Source organism: Sus scrofa, chromosome 2, assembly GCF_054392235.1.
Source record: "Sus scrofa isolate SSC_HxYL_T2T_F1_AM1 chromosome 2, Sscrofa_HxYL_maternal_Yorkshire_Landrace_v2.0, whole genome shotgun sequence".
Taxonomy (NCBI): domain Eukaryota; kingdom Metazoa; phylum Chordata; class Mammalia; order Artiodactyla; family Suidae; genus Sus; species Sus scrofa.
This window is the reverse complement of record NC_139384.1, coordinates 129,019,244-129,034,424: the sequence shown is the minus strand read 5'-3', so window position 1 is coordinate 129,034,424 and position 15,181 is coordinate 129,019,244. Positions and strand designations below refer to the sequence as shown.

The following is a 15,181-nucleotide window of genomic DNA, read 5'->3' as shown; positions in this document are numbered from 1 at the left end:
CTCAAGAGACTACTCAAGTAAGTTTCATTTCCAATGGTCATGACTATCCATATCATCACCCACATGGAAAGGATGTAGTCAGTTTAGTTAATCAATAACGTCTTGATGGGAATGATGGTAGCACTTGGTTTTAGTGTTAAAATGCAAAGATAAATCTTAACTTTTTATGACTAAGGTAAAAATAAATTCTTAATCCAGTTAAAGGATGCATTAGTTCTTAATGCCTCATGGTACAAGTACTTCTTACCTTAATTTTTGGTTCATTCTGGTCCTAATGATACTCATTAAAAACAGATTGCCTGACTATTGCTGATTCTTGGGACACTAATTTGCTCTAAATATGTTGTATTTGCAAATTGCATTAATTATGCTCTATCTCTCAGGAGCGTCATGCCCAGGTATTTTTCTGAATACTTCCATAATTATTCCTGTAAGACATAGTACAATTCACTGGAAATTAGCACTTTAACTCATTCTGAGAATGGGGAAATTACCAAAGAAATCCTTTCAAGAATCATGTGAAATGTAGACAAGATAAATAACTTTCAAATGCTTATTTTACCAAATTGAAAATTCATTATACACATATTTTTCATGATCTTATTAACACTTTTTTGAATCCTAAAACATTACTTAAAAATAGGTAACATTTCCGCCATAGCAATCTGAATCTAAATCAATGTAGCAGAAACAAAATGGTAGTTAGAACTCTCAGTGTAATATTTTCATTCTCATTCCAAAGCATTTATTCTCATCCATAACTTCTGAGCTTTAACTTTCTGGTTTTAATATCTTTTTTATATTTAAGAAGTGCATAAACTGAAAAATTGGGAATTAGCTCCACATGAGTAACAACAATATACTTTATCTGTCACCATCTTAACACTCTGAGAACAAGAACAGTTAATTTCCTCATTTTTATCGGTAAAGATACAGCATTAATACTGCATGAACACAGAGTTGCATTTTCATTTCCTATTTTAATTGATAAATGTGATAAAAATAAAAATAAAGTATATTCCTTGTAGTACCAGGCAGAAATTCCGTTTTTTCTAGACAGTCTCACTAATTCTAATGCTAAACACCAGATAAAGCATTGAAAATACATCTTTTCTCCTGACTTCAAACTCTATCATCTGTGTCCACAGCAGTTGAGAGTGTGACTCTAGGACAGCTTTACCGCCAGTTTAGAAATTTTAAAATTCCAATAAGCATTTTAGCTTATTTATATATCATCAGATGCTCAGTTTGATGGGGCTGTTCATTGAACTGACTTTTCTTTTTTGTCCCTGACATCTCTCTTCTTATGTGGTCTTTGTTGCAACTGCGAGTATCATGCATAGCAAGAGCAGATCCTCAACTCCAAAACTATAGCTGATTTTCCTGATACTTTTCGTTACAACCCCTTCACTACCTACGCCACAAAACATAACAGGAGGAAAGGGAATCAGAGGAGCCCAATGGTATAAGGAAACCATATTGGATTAAAGTAGGGGAGAGGGAGTTACCTGAGTTTTGTCCCTCATCTATTGCCATTTAATCTTTAACTTAGTTTCCAGAATTTACAAAATGAATGTCAGGATTAATTCTGAGGTCCCTGAAGCTTTGTGATTTCTACAGCCATAAAGAGAGAATCCCTTCCAAAAAAATAATAATCTTTTTTTTTCCTCAACTCAAGTAGAAATTTTATCTATTTTACACCTGAAAGTTTCTCATCAATATTTGGGTTTAGAAAATAACGAGGATGACTAACTTTTTGCAACAGATTAAGACATAGGAATCAATAAAAACATCTTTGGTTTTATTTCTTAACAACCATTGATAGGTACAAACAAAAATTAAATTCTAGCTCTTTTTTATTTTCTTTTTAAGGCCATACCCATGGCAAAAAGAAGTTCCCATGCTAGGGGTTGAATCAGAGCTGCAGCTGCCAGCCTATACCACAGCCACAGCAATGCCAGATCCTAGCTGCAACTGTGACCTACACTGCAGCTCATGGCAATGCCAGATCCATAACCCACTGAGCAAGGGCAGGGAGCAAACACACGTCTTCAAGGATACTAGTTGGGTTCATTACCACTGAGCCACAATGGGAAGTTCTTTCAACTCTAATTCTAAAATGTTCATAAGCCAATGTCAATTCATGAAGTTTGAGTTATCTCTGTGATTTTGTTCTCACTTGAGTCAATTTTCTTGTTGTTATCAAATTAGAAAGTTACATTATTATCAAAGTTGGAATTTCTACCTAAATTTTAAATGGTAAAATGCTAAGTCCATTTATATAAATGGTGGCAAATATTTGAATCACACAGCATCTTGTAGGGGTTGATCATTCCATGTCTAGACACGACTTTTATAGTGACGTTTTTCTGAGGCCAATAAAACAAAGCACACATGGGTATAGGGTATGAAAGCAATGCACTAACATGCTCAGTGAGTGCACAAAGGGTCTAAGGCAAGCACATACCTCACTAAGCTAGCAACTAGTAGGTGGCCTTGTCAGCGCAGGCATTCCAGGTCTAGCTTCAACCAAAAGGTTGAGTGGCTGTAGTTTGGTTTCTTGTTAATAAGCCTCATCATAAAAGCCAACAAATCTCCAAATTTTAGTTTCAGAATCTCTTTGCTATTTTAAAAATGATTCAGAGTCCCAAGCAAGCCTTTGTCCATATGGGTTATGTCTCTTATTTACTACGTAGGAAATTAAAACTTTTAAATATGCATTTATTAACTTAAACATAACAATGAGAAAACTAGTTTATGTAAAGACAAATAACATATGAAAAATAAGTGTTTTATAAAACAAAAAAAAATGTTACCAAGAATAGTGGCATTGTTTCATAGCTTTTATGAATCTCTTTAATGTCTGGTTTAGTAGAAAACAACTGTATTTTCCTATATGTTTCTGTATTCAACCTGCTGAAATCTGCTGAAATAACATCATTTTGGTTGAAGCATGTGAAAAAAAAATCTGCTATCAGCTAAGAGTATGGTTGGAAAATAGGAGTATTTTAATTGCCTTTTCATTTAATTGTGGATATTCTACATGACCAACTAAGTGAACTAAGCTAAGACAAAGTAAACATCATATTATTAGATTAAAAAAGCATCTAGTTGATCAGTATGTGGAACTTCTGATTTAAAAAAAATAAATGTACAAGTATACATGTGAATGTATAGATTTGGCTGTATAAGCATAGGGGAATGTTCATGAAAAGTAAATACTATAGTATTTAATCCCTCTCATATGTATAATATATTACTGAATAGTATACATAAACCATATTTATTACGTTATTGTTAAAATATCTATCAACTTCTATAAAAAGCTCTGGATGTGTGTGGTCCTCCCAAAAATGACATGAATTGTGGGTTATTTTTCACTTTCTTATGGTCTGTGCATGTGTGCATTTTCCTTTGTTTTTCAAATTTTAAAAGGGTAGGAGTTGGAGAGGAAGCCAGGCAAGTTTAGACTTCTGTGTAACACATAACATCAGAAGACAATGGAAAATTTACAGAGTCCTCAGTAAAAAGAGTTTTACTCCAAATTTCATATCTATCAAATCATTTATTAAAGTGTGAAAACAGCACAAAATTCTCAGAGAAACAAAGGACACAGAAAAAATACCACATACATGTCCTCACGAAAAGTATTTTAAGATAAATTCCAGCCAAATAAGACAGAAAATTCCAAGTTAGGAAGTTAAGAATAGGGAGCCTGTCATGTTAAAGACTAATTATTAAATATGCAGTATCTCCCATAGGATGCTGTACATTTCAAGTAACAGTATAGCAGCCCACTTCCTTGAGCTAAGCATATACAACAAACATGGGGGCAGGCAGAACTTCTGATGTACAACCTATGATATTTATTTCCTTTGCTTTGGGAAATTTCTTGAGCAGTAGTGAAAGTGTCATAAACTGTGTCCAGAAATCAAATAAAAACTCTTCCAACAAATGGAAGTTCACAGAGAAATATGTCGTAACAAAGCTGAAAATTGGTTGCTTCTGACCTATGTTTCTCCTCCTGCTGATGTTTTGGCCCCATCTTTGTAGCGCTTCTCCCCTTTCTCTACCTTTCCCACCCTTCCAGATGCCTGGGTCCTAGGCCCAGGGAATCTGTTCCCCAGTTATAGAGTGGAATCCAGACGTTATATTTCTGAAGGTTTCTTATTCAGGTTTGAGATAATCAATGCTCCACAGGGAGGGAGAATGGATGAAGAGGTCAAGTTAAGGATAGCATTGTTGTCTATCCATCTAAAAACATGTATCTCAACTTCTAACTCCAAGGGAAACAGAAATTGGGATTCCACATTTGGTTACTAAATCTATGCTCTCCACACAATTAAAAGAGAAATTTTATGTTATTACTTGATAAAAAATGTACAGATAGAATGTAAATTATAGACAAACATATAAAATATACAACATATTATATATGATACAATATATAAAATTGACTACCTCAGGGTACTAAGAACTGTGCTAGATACTAGATATACAATAGTGAATAAAACGGATGTGTATCCTGCCCTTTTACTACGATTCTTTGTCATAATTTGCCATAGATAAGGCAGTTGCATAAAGACAACAGATATACTTAGAAAATAGTCTCTTGAGATAAAGGGTACATTAACAAAATTTTTTGACAAAAAAACAACAAGGGAATATATGCTGGATTCGCTGTCAATCTGTTTTCTAATAATAAGCTTTAAACTTTCAATAGTCTGTCTGAAATTTTTTATACATGTTGAAAAATATTTTGAAACAAACTGAAGTAAATATTAATATAGTGAAAAAATTAACTAAAGTAAATTGGAAGGATTATTGTAAATTTTGACCCTCTATGGTAAACAACCAAGACAGAGGCAATAAGTTGGTTTATTTTCTTAGAACTCTGCTCCTTGGAAGATTATATTTAACTTAGTTCTATTTAAAATATTCTTGGACTTCCCATGTGGCTCGCAGCACAGCTCCTCAGCATTGCTTCTACAGTGGCTGTGGCTTGACCCCTGGCTCGGGAAATTCCATATGCCACAGTGTGGCCAAAAATCAATCAATCAATCAATCAATAAAAATATTCTTTAATGTTTCCACATACCCTTTATAGCAATTGATTTAAACACAGCAAACTGAAATGTATCCTCATTATAACTACTCATCCTATTATTTTCCCCCAAGTTTTTCTAAATGTTTTCATTTTCCAGACATGCAATATCACTATCCAAGTTGTTCAATTATTTTAATATTTTCTCATAAATCATACTGTCAGCTCCTTATCATTCTTATTATCCTTTTCTAATTCCATTTAGATTTCTAGAGTTAATGAGGAGATGAAAACTTTATGGTACTTAACATGATGCATCTCTCCAAGACTTAGACAAGAAATATTACCACCCCCTTTGAAGTCATATCATTTTTACACATGAAACAAGCTATTATATTCAGGCTTCATGAAGCTATGCAAAAGATTTACTATTTAATCTACTCTAAGGTCCTTTTCATCAACTTTCTCATCTAGGATAATATCTGTGTGATTGGTTTGTTTCAAGCCAGAACAAGTTAAAATTGTATACTCAGTGTCTACGTTCTTCTCTGTGGTGTGTGCCTGAAGCGACTGAGGGAAGAACAAAGAAATAAGGACATGGATATTATGGACCCTTTACTGAAGCAGAAAGGCCACAGAATTTTAAAAAATACTTTTGACATATATTAACTTGCTTGAGATGGGTTCAATATCACTTTAAAAACTGAGGTATATTACAGTGTACTTTGAAGATATTTTTATCTCTATTACGTAAATTAAATGGGATGGACACCACATAACATCAATTAAAGTATTGATCGTTCTTTATGAGTGTGGAACCATTTGGAATAAAGATTAAAGAAGTAGTTTCTATCTACAAGGAAAAACAGGAAAGAGAAGGCAGCATGGTGGTGAAATATGGGCTAGGGCTCAGACTCTTTCCGTCAAATGTGGCTTTTATGATTTTACTGGTGTGACTCTTCAACATTAAAAGTTATTGAATCTTGGTAACCTTGGTAAACTGAAGTGTCCTCCAGAGGCTTAGAAAACCATATAGCTGATTTTAATGCCTGCCATTTACTAAAGGTTACTTAAGGCTAGACTTACTATAATTAAGTGATTTACGTAACTCATCTTATTTAGTCATAACCTTCCTTATGAAGAAAAGAAGGCTCAGAGAGGTTAAGTCATACAGTTAAAAAAGAAAAGGGAGAGACTTGTGATTGGAAAATAGTTTTATTTCTAATCCCATGCTATTTCTTTTTGTTTCTAATTATGTTTGTTTTAATCAATGACAGATAAAGAGTTCTAAGTACTAAATTGTTCTAAAGGGCTTATTATAAAAACTATTAGTCTTTATACATCTACCTTCTACCATTTCCAGCTCCCCACAGTTAATTGCCTATAAGTTTGAGCTGTTTCTTTTGGTATTTACCTCCACATCACTAAGCACTACCTACTTCCAGTGTACCACTTGAATGGGGAGTGGGGAGGGAGAGGCAAGGGGTTCAGAGATTAACTGTTGGCTCTACAATGAAAGATGAGAATCAAGCACTCTTTCACCATTGCTATTATGTTCACCACTTTCATAATTTCCTCCCCTTCCATCTCCTCCCTCAAGAGAAATACACTATATTCACTGTGGACCTTATTAAGCTGATTTAATATTTATAGCTAGGTAGCAATTTGATTTCTTTTATTGCACAACTTGTTTTCTTCAGATTTAATAAATCTTCTAGTTTCCTAGGTGTTTAACATGAATGCGCTTCCACATTCCTTTCCCAGTTCTCTAAATCTTTCAATGTATCTAAAGATACCAGGTGTTTTTTGTTTCTTTATTGCAGACATTTCTCCCAGACCTCTCTGATCTGTTTTATTCTAGGATGCCTGCCCTCTATGCTGGCCAACAGAACCCACAGGATGTGAGAAGATATTTGCAATTAAAGCAACTGACAAGGGATTAATTTCCAAAATACATAAACATCTCATGCAGCTCAATGTCAAAAAAACAACTCAATAAAAAATGAGCAGAAGATCTAGACATTTCTCCAAAGAAGCATACAGATGGCTAAAAAAACACCTGAAAAGATGCTAAACATCAGTAATATTACAGAAATCCAAATCAAATCTACAATGAATTATCATCTCAAACTGGTGAGAATGGCCATCATCAAAAAGTCTACAGACAATAAATGCCAAAGAGGGTGCAGAGCAAAGGGACCCTTCTTACACTGTTGGTGGTAAAGTAAGCTGGTGCAACCACTATGGAGGACAGTACGAGGGTGCCTTGAAAAACTAAATATATAACTACCATATGATCCAACAATCTCACTCCTGGGCATTTATCCAGACAAAATTCTTATTTGAAAATATATATGCACCCCAATGTTAACTGAAGCAATATTTACGATAGCCAAGACACATAAGCAACCTAAATGACCACTGACAGGTGAATGGATAAAAAAGAAGTAGTGCCTATACACAGTGGAATGTTATTCATCCATAAAGAGAAAGAAGTAACACCATTTGCCCCAAAATTGATGGACCTAGAGATTATCATACTAAGTGATGCAAGTCAGATAAAAACAAGTTTCCTATCACTTACATGTGGACTCTAAAAAATTATACAAATGAACTTATTTCCAAAACAGAAAGAGACTAACAGACACAAGAAACAAATTTATGGTACCAAAGTGGAAAGGTGGGATGGGGGGAAGGAATGGACTTGGGGATTGGGATGGGCATATGCACACTATTGTACATGGAATGATGGTCAACAGGGATCACTATATAGCACAGGGAAATCTACCCAATATTCTGCGAAAAAGAATGAATATGTGTATATGTATACCTGAATTACTCTGTTTTATAACAGAAATTATAGCATTTGAATCAACTTCAGTTATAATACTTCAGTAAAACTTTGAAAAATGAATAAAAAATTAAAATAAAATATTCCTGATATTATTGCCTCTCCTCTCCATCTCTATCTTATACCTTCAAAAATCCTTCTATATTTATTTTGCTGGGGTTTTAGGGGATACTTTGGGAAGTATATTCACGTATGTTAGATAAATGGGTACATGGCCTATCTTTAACCAGAAATCCCAAATTCCTTGCTTTTTCCACTATTCCAGGGTAAAGAAACATTGAATAGTATACTTTACTATTTCACATTTCCTTCTTTTTGGCTTTCCTTCTATTCAGCAAGAGACAATCGTTGCTTTGAGGAAGATTAGGATTACCATGGCTAGAGTGCAAGAGTAAAGTACTGCAAAATAGACTTTTGAAACCCTGATTTCAGGTGGAAGAAACAGCTGAAAAGTTAAGCTTTCAACTACAAGAGCCATATGTGTAAGAGACAAGAAAGCTTTCTAGATTCAAATTTTTCCCAATAAATAAAAGAACCAAAGCTAAGAGCATATGGTTTTGACTGTTAAACCCCATAGGGTATGAAATTCCTGCTGTGTAAGATTATAATAAGAATTGCCTCCCAGCATAGGGTACCTAGCCTGGAGAAAGAGGAGAAAAGAGGAAACCTCAGCCCTGAGCCTCTCCCAGTACTGGGTGGAAAGAGAGGCTGGAAAAGAGCATCTCAAGAGGAAGTTGGAAATCACGTGGCTCCTCTGCCGCATGGAAAGATGAGAAAAGACCTTCCCATGGATTACATCCAGCTGATATGGAGCAGGGGCAATAAAGTGGTAAAATTAGGCAGGCATGATTCTCAAATGGAGCCAAAATGAACAAATTAGAGAAACTGCTTCTGTATCATGACCAACAGGAAATATATTGTCTACCTTCTTGTGAAATGATAAAAAAAATATGCATCTTTAACCATCAGGAAAATAGCAATAGACTTCTCACAGGGTAAAGATGCATAAAGGAAGATAGGCATTGATAACCCAAAGAAATATGGTATTACGGTTAATCATTTTTTCTATCACTAAGGTCTTTATTTGTTTATAATCTGATGCCCATATAGAGATCTGAGTTTCTTTGAGATAACTCTATGGCAGATTTCAGAGATGACAAAGTGACACCAGAGAGGTCACCAGGAGAATGAAGCCTTCTAAGGGCCCCAGGGGAAGGTATGGAACTCATGCCTCCAAAACCAAGAGTCACAGAGAGGTAAGCAGCATAGCATTTGCTTTGCTGGATTTCTCTGGGTGAGTGGAGTAGGGTGTGGGGATGCAGATGGCAGCCAGATAACACAAAGAGTTGAGTTCTCCCCACCTTTTATTCCATAAACAAGTAACTACAAGCAACTTGGATAATTACAACCAAAATAGCAAATCAAATCTCGTCAATGCCTCTGCAAAGTAAAATACCTATTCCTACTATGATTATAATGTACAAGAGGCTCATTTGAAAAGCAAAATGGCAAATAAATCATACGGTACAAAAAGAACCATAAAAATAAAATACCCTGAACTGTATTAGTCTATTCTCAAGGTTATGTTATATTTCTAGTGGCTCTAAAATAATGACAGAAGACTCTATGCCAGAAATTTAAAAAAAAAAGTCTAACTGGAATCACAAATTATGATAAATAGGAGGCTCAGGAAATTATCAAACTCCAAATAATGCCTAAATGAGAAAGAAATTCATCAATTATGTTTCTTAAATTTAGGCAAAGGCAGTAAAAGCACAAAATTTCCTTTTTTAGTTTCTCTGGTTTTAAAAAATCCTAATCAATACTGGACACCAAGGGAAAAGAATCTTGATTTCCTGCTTAGATCAGGGTGTGTAAAAGGTCCCTTTCAATAGATCATCAGTGTTCATGTATCTTTTAGAATAGTTTGATCACAAGTAAACTAAGTATGACCTTCTACAGTTCTGGTCAATTCTTTTTTTTTTTTTTTTTTTTTTTCTTTTTTGTCTTTTTGTCTGTTGTTGTTGTTGCTGCTGCTATTTCTTGGGCCGCTCCCGCGGCATATGGAGGTTCCCAGGCTAGGGGCCGAATTGGAGCCGTAGCCACCGGCCTACGCCAGAGGCACAGCAACGCAGGATCCGAGCCGCGTCTGCAACCTACACCACAGCTCACGGCAATGCCGGATTGTTAACCCACTGAGCAAGGGCAGGGACCGAACCCGCAACCTCATGGTTCCTAGTCGGATTCGTCAACCACTGCGCCACGACGGGAACTCCTGGTCAATTCTTTTTTTTCTTTTTAGGGCCACACTCTCAGCATATGGAGGTTCCCAGGCTAGGGGTCGAATTGGAGCTGTAGCCACTGGCCTATGCAACAGCCACAGCAATGCATAGATCCGAGCCATGTCTGTGACCTACACCACAGCTCACGACAATGCCAGAACCTTAACCCACTGAGCGAGGGCAGGGATTGAACCCACGTCCTCATGGAAACTAGCCAGGTTCCTTAACCCCTGAGCCATGATGGGAACTCCTGTTCTGATCAATTCTTACATGTGTTTGTGAATTTCTTTAGCAAGCCATTTCTCTTGCCTAAATTATAAATTAAGATATTAAACGAGAACTTACCAGAGTTCTCATCATGCCTCAGCTGGTTGAGAACCGGACAAGTATCCATGAGGATATGGGTTCCATCCCCAGATTTGTACTGTATGTCAAGGATCCGGAGTTACCATAAACTGCAACGTAGGTCACAGATGTGGCATGGATCTGGCCTTGCTGTGGCTATGGCATAGGCCTGTAGCTACAGCTCCTATCTGACCCCTAGCCTGGGAACTTCCATAGGCCACATGTGCAGCACTAAGAAGAAAAGCAAAAAAACAAACCAAAAAACAAACAAAAAAAACCTTACCTAAGACTAATTTTCATGGTGATGAATGTGATGCTTTGCTGTTTATCAGTGTGCTTTATTTATGGTCCTTCAGTCATTTCAATCTATGCCGCCAGACTCCATCAAGAGACTCTGAAATAATAAATAAACAGAAGAGTCTATGCTTCTCTAAAAACAAAGATATCAGATGTTCAGAATTAGAGTGAGGCATTCTCATCCATAACTAGTTCTTTATTTCTATAGAGAGAAAAATAAAGTATATTAAACAGGATTTGAATATGTCATTGTAAGAATCCTGCTTGGGAAACAATGTAGGTTTTTCCATTTATTGCTGGATGTTCACAATCTTATTTTGACTCAGAAAAATTAAGGTCACTCCTTTGTCATAGTGTGAAGTGTTTCCCAGACTAAAGCCAAACTCTGACCTACTCAAAGCAACTGGAGTCGTCATACCAAAGCATGGAGCCTCTCTGAATGACCGTTGTACATGGACTTATATGACAATCTGTGCCTCAATAGATATACAGTGTTGGTCTCTAGTGCAGGGCATTGAGGTTCTCTGCATTTATACCTGGTTGTATGTGTATAACAAGTATACATTGGTTAATATCCCTGCATGGATTGTGTTAGCTCTGGGACTTGAAAGACAAATACAGTAAAGTCTATGGCTTTCTTATACAGTGGATAGAGATGAAGAGAAGCCAAGTTAGATAAGGGGATCCAGGTGGACCACAGGCATAGACACAGACTAAATCTACATCCAACTCACAAGTCACAGGTGGCAGTAAATCTGAAAGCTGAGAGGGCAAAACTGTGTGTCATAGAGTCAAAAAAGCAGAATTATAGGATGTTAATCCAGCAGAACTGAGCAGGGGACAGAAATGTTGGTAGACAAGAAAGAGAAAGCTCGATCCTGTTGGAGAAGTTCAAACAGGAAGATAGAATGCTTCTATTTTTCTCCCGTCATCCTCAATTTCCTGGATGAATCAAATAACAGCATGAGACCACATTTTCTCATCCTGCTTAAGTTCTGCTAGTGCCTAAGAAGCCAGGAAAGAAAGCTAAGGAAGATACACCACTCCATTCTTAGATCTACTATAGATGTGAGTACATCTGGTAAGTGAGGGAACTTGTGGCATCACCTTTGTTGGGTTTCAACCAGAGGAAGAAAAACGGGTGGATAGTGAGAGGCAAAAGGGTCTAGCTGTGCTGGATATCTTACAGGGCACTCATCTTCTCTCCATCTTTCTCCAACCTCTGTTATGATCTGACATGTATGGACTAGATCAACGGGCACTTTCACTCTGGATTCCAGTTGGCTTGGTTAATGGAAAGCCACAGCAGAGGTTAGGAAGGAACAAAGAAAGTCAGATTAGCATATTTGTTTGCCTTGCTCACTCCTCTGACTCACAATCAAAGGTCCTTGTTACTCTTTCCAGCAACTGCTTCTTCATCTCCTTCCTTTGGATCTAGTGGGGGTAACTGCACTGCTGCTATTAGCCCCAGACACCAAAATCATGCCTTTGTAGATGTGCCTTTATTAAATCCTCCTTGAATTATCTTACTTTTAACATGCCGGCTGTTTTCAGTCATCGCCCTCCCTCATATAAGGAGCAAAGCACAATCAAAGACACTTTTTATTTATTTAACTAGAAAATTGCATAGTTTTACTTTACCTAGGGAGGGAAATCAAGTATTACGCTGAACCTGGAGTAAGCTTGGGGGAATTAATGAACATAAGAAAGCTCAAATAAGATTTAGATTTACTAGAATTGCCTTTGAGCTTGTTTTTCCATTTTGATTTTCTGTTTTTTAAATATTGACAGAAAGTAATTTCTTAGTAAGAATTCCAGATTGGTTTAGTGTTAAGGATCCCTTTGAGGGAAAGCAGGCAGACTCTAAACAAAGCAGCAAGGCCTAAACGTGACACGAATCCCCAAGAGAATAAGATCCAAATAGAATCACTGTTAGGAGTTAAATTGTGTCTCTCAAAAGAAATGTTAACCCACTGACCAGGGTCAGGGATCAAACCCATATTCTCATGGATACTAGTCAGGTTTGTTACTGTTGATCCACGATGGGAACTCTCAGCATGACTTTTAAAGCTGTTTATTGTTGTTCGTCTTTAACTTTGAGCCTAATCTCTATGATGAAAGTATAAAAAGTTGAGTTGGGCTTTTTAAAATAACAAATCCCCAAGTTTAACATGTTCTGATATGACATTTCTCCAATCTATATAGAGTAGGCCTCCATTTTTGAGTCCTATCCTCTCTTCAGAAGGACCTGAGGCCACTAGGCTTTTCCTGGGATTTGAATGTTTGTGAGCATAGTTCCTTTACTTCTGCCTTACAGGCTTATGTTTCAGCTTCCTTCAGTCTGCTAGTTTAACATCTGGCCATCTACTTTGTAGCTTCCAAAATGTTTTGATGCCTCATGTCTGCTATTCTCTTCTCTCTCGCCTTCTTAGTCCTCAGGGATTTATGCCTATTTTTCTGTTTATATATTTTTATTTTAAATAGGTTTTAAAAGAAAACAACATGTATATAGGGCATTCACCTTCAGTTGCAGAGGGTATGCTCTTCAGGAGGGTTCCCTGAGAGGGGTTGAATAAAGGGTTGAAATCCAGCCTAAGCTTGGCTCACAATGTCTTGAACCTGGTTAGCCCAGAGGAAGGCGGCTTCTCTCTCATTCACAAAGGTCTTATTCTGTTGGTAGCCCTGGGTGTTTTGTTACTGCTGTTTTTAAGTAGTGATGTGTATCTGACATATAGTTCTGCTTTATTTTTTTAATTCTATAGTAAATTGTAAGTGCTTTTTACTGGGCTATGTTTCTCAGTTTTTTTTTTTTTTGATAAATAACTGTGTGTATTCCCTTTGAATATAGTAATAAATGTTTTATTTCTAAATCTTTTTGACTAGTTGCCATTGTAGCTACCTAGCACATAACTGGTATTCAAGTAGCCTTGTTAATGCTCATTTGCCTTTGGCCTCATTGACCCCTATGCCAACCATATTCAGTAGATTCAGGCATGAATTAATTACTTCAGCATTCTGAGTGCTAAATTCTTTTTCCATAAACAGTGACTCACAGAGAATAAACCTGAATATAAGATACTTTGAAATGCATATTTTAATTGAAGTAATGTCCAAAAGGAAATATGCCTTGCAAAGTCAAATTAATTATGACTTCGTTAAATTTTCAGGAAGTTAATTGCCTAAGAAAACAACAGAAACTAAGTCCACTTTGAGGGGTGCTGGTTGTCCCTTTCATGTTCTACCTAATTACACTATTCCTCACCATTTTTCATTTCTTAACTTTTATGTTGGCTGAAGGAGAAGGGAGTTAGGAGTAACTTGAACTGATAATAAGTATCAGCAGCATTTTCTACTGTGGCCTTTAAAGGAATTCTTGGTAGAATGATGACTATTGAAACAGAATGAGGAGTTCCTATTGTGGCTCAGTGGGTTAAGAACCAGACTAGTATCACAGAGGATGTGGGTTCAAGCCCTGGCCTTGCTCAGTGGGTTAAGGATCTGGTGTTGCCACAGCTGCAGTGTAGGTTGCAGATGTGGCTCAGGTTTGGCGTTGCTGTTGCTGTGGCTGTGACATAGGTTAGTAGCTGCAGCTCTGATTTGACCCCTAGCCTGGGAACTTGCATATGCCACAGGTGCCACAGGTGCAGCCCTAAACAGGAAAAAAAAAGAAAGCAAAAAAAGAAAAGAAGCAGAATGAAAGACAGCGAGTTTTGAGTTTAGCGCAATGAAGTAGCTCTCAAGCTTATTACAACTACTCTGTAATGCTTTTTCATTACTTGTATCTAATTTTAACCTTTACCATGAATTGCGGAGAGGCAGCTGTAATGTAGCAACCTATAGGTCTTCTCTTTTAACTCCAGAATAGAGGCATTTGTCTTCAAAATAATAACTTCTTTCTTTTATAGCTTATAGGTTTTCATCCTATGAGTGACTTCTTTGCCTATTGCTTCCTAGAAGAGGTTCCAGACCTTCTGTGAAGGTCCAGGAATCATCAATGTGGGTTCTTTATTGCCATATGCATCATTCCTGGCTAATTTTGTATCATCAACTGTGAGAAAAATGTAGCAATGCTATTATTACTCACAGTGCCATGGCTCTTAAGAGCTTGTCTTTATTGAAAAAAATGTAGGTCTTCTTGCCTCTGCAGTTCCCTACTTCCATTTATTTAATGCTGGTTACATCATTACTCCTGACACTGTATCATCTATCATGCTGCCCATGAATACTGGCTTCTGATGACTCTCAAAAGTTTTGTGTTTCACTCACAATGTCTACAAATGCAAGTTGTACATGAAAATTGTAAGGGGATGCAAACGATCATTTGTTTTCTGGTCATGTTAGATGTACTATACAGAACTGTAC

The 15,181-nt window shown here is 36.6% G+C and overlaps 1 protein-coding gene across 47 annotated transcripts in view; it reads right to left on the bottom strand.

The window, feature by feature from the left end:
• The window catches only part of KCNN2 (potassium calcium-activated channel subfamily N member 2), a 712,042-nt gene that overhangs the window by 359,243 nt on the left and 337,618 nt on the right, over window positions 1–15,181 (bottom strand). For 21 of the 47 annotated variants that reach the window (XR_014838553.1, XR_014838556.1, XR_014838555.1 and 18 more), the window contains one exon: window positions 10,806–10,916. The exons of the other annotated variants lie outside the window; for them this stretch is intronic. The gene's annotated coding sequence lies outside the window, so the exon portion shown is untranslated. The remainder of the gene's footprint in view (window positions 1–10,805; window positions 10,917–15,181) is intronic. 47 annotated transcript variants of the gene reach the window in all.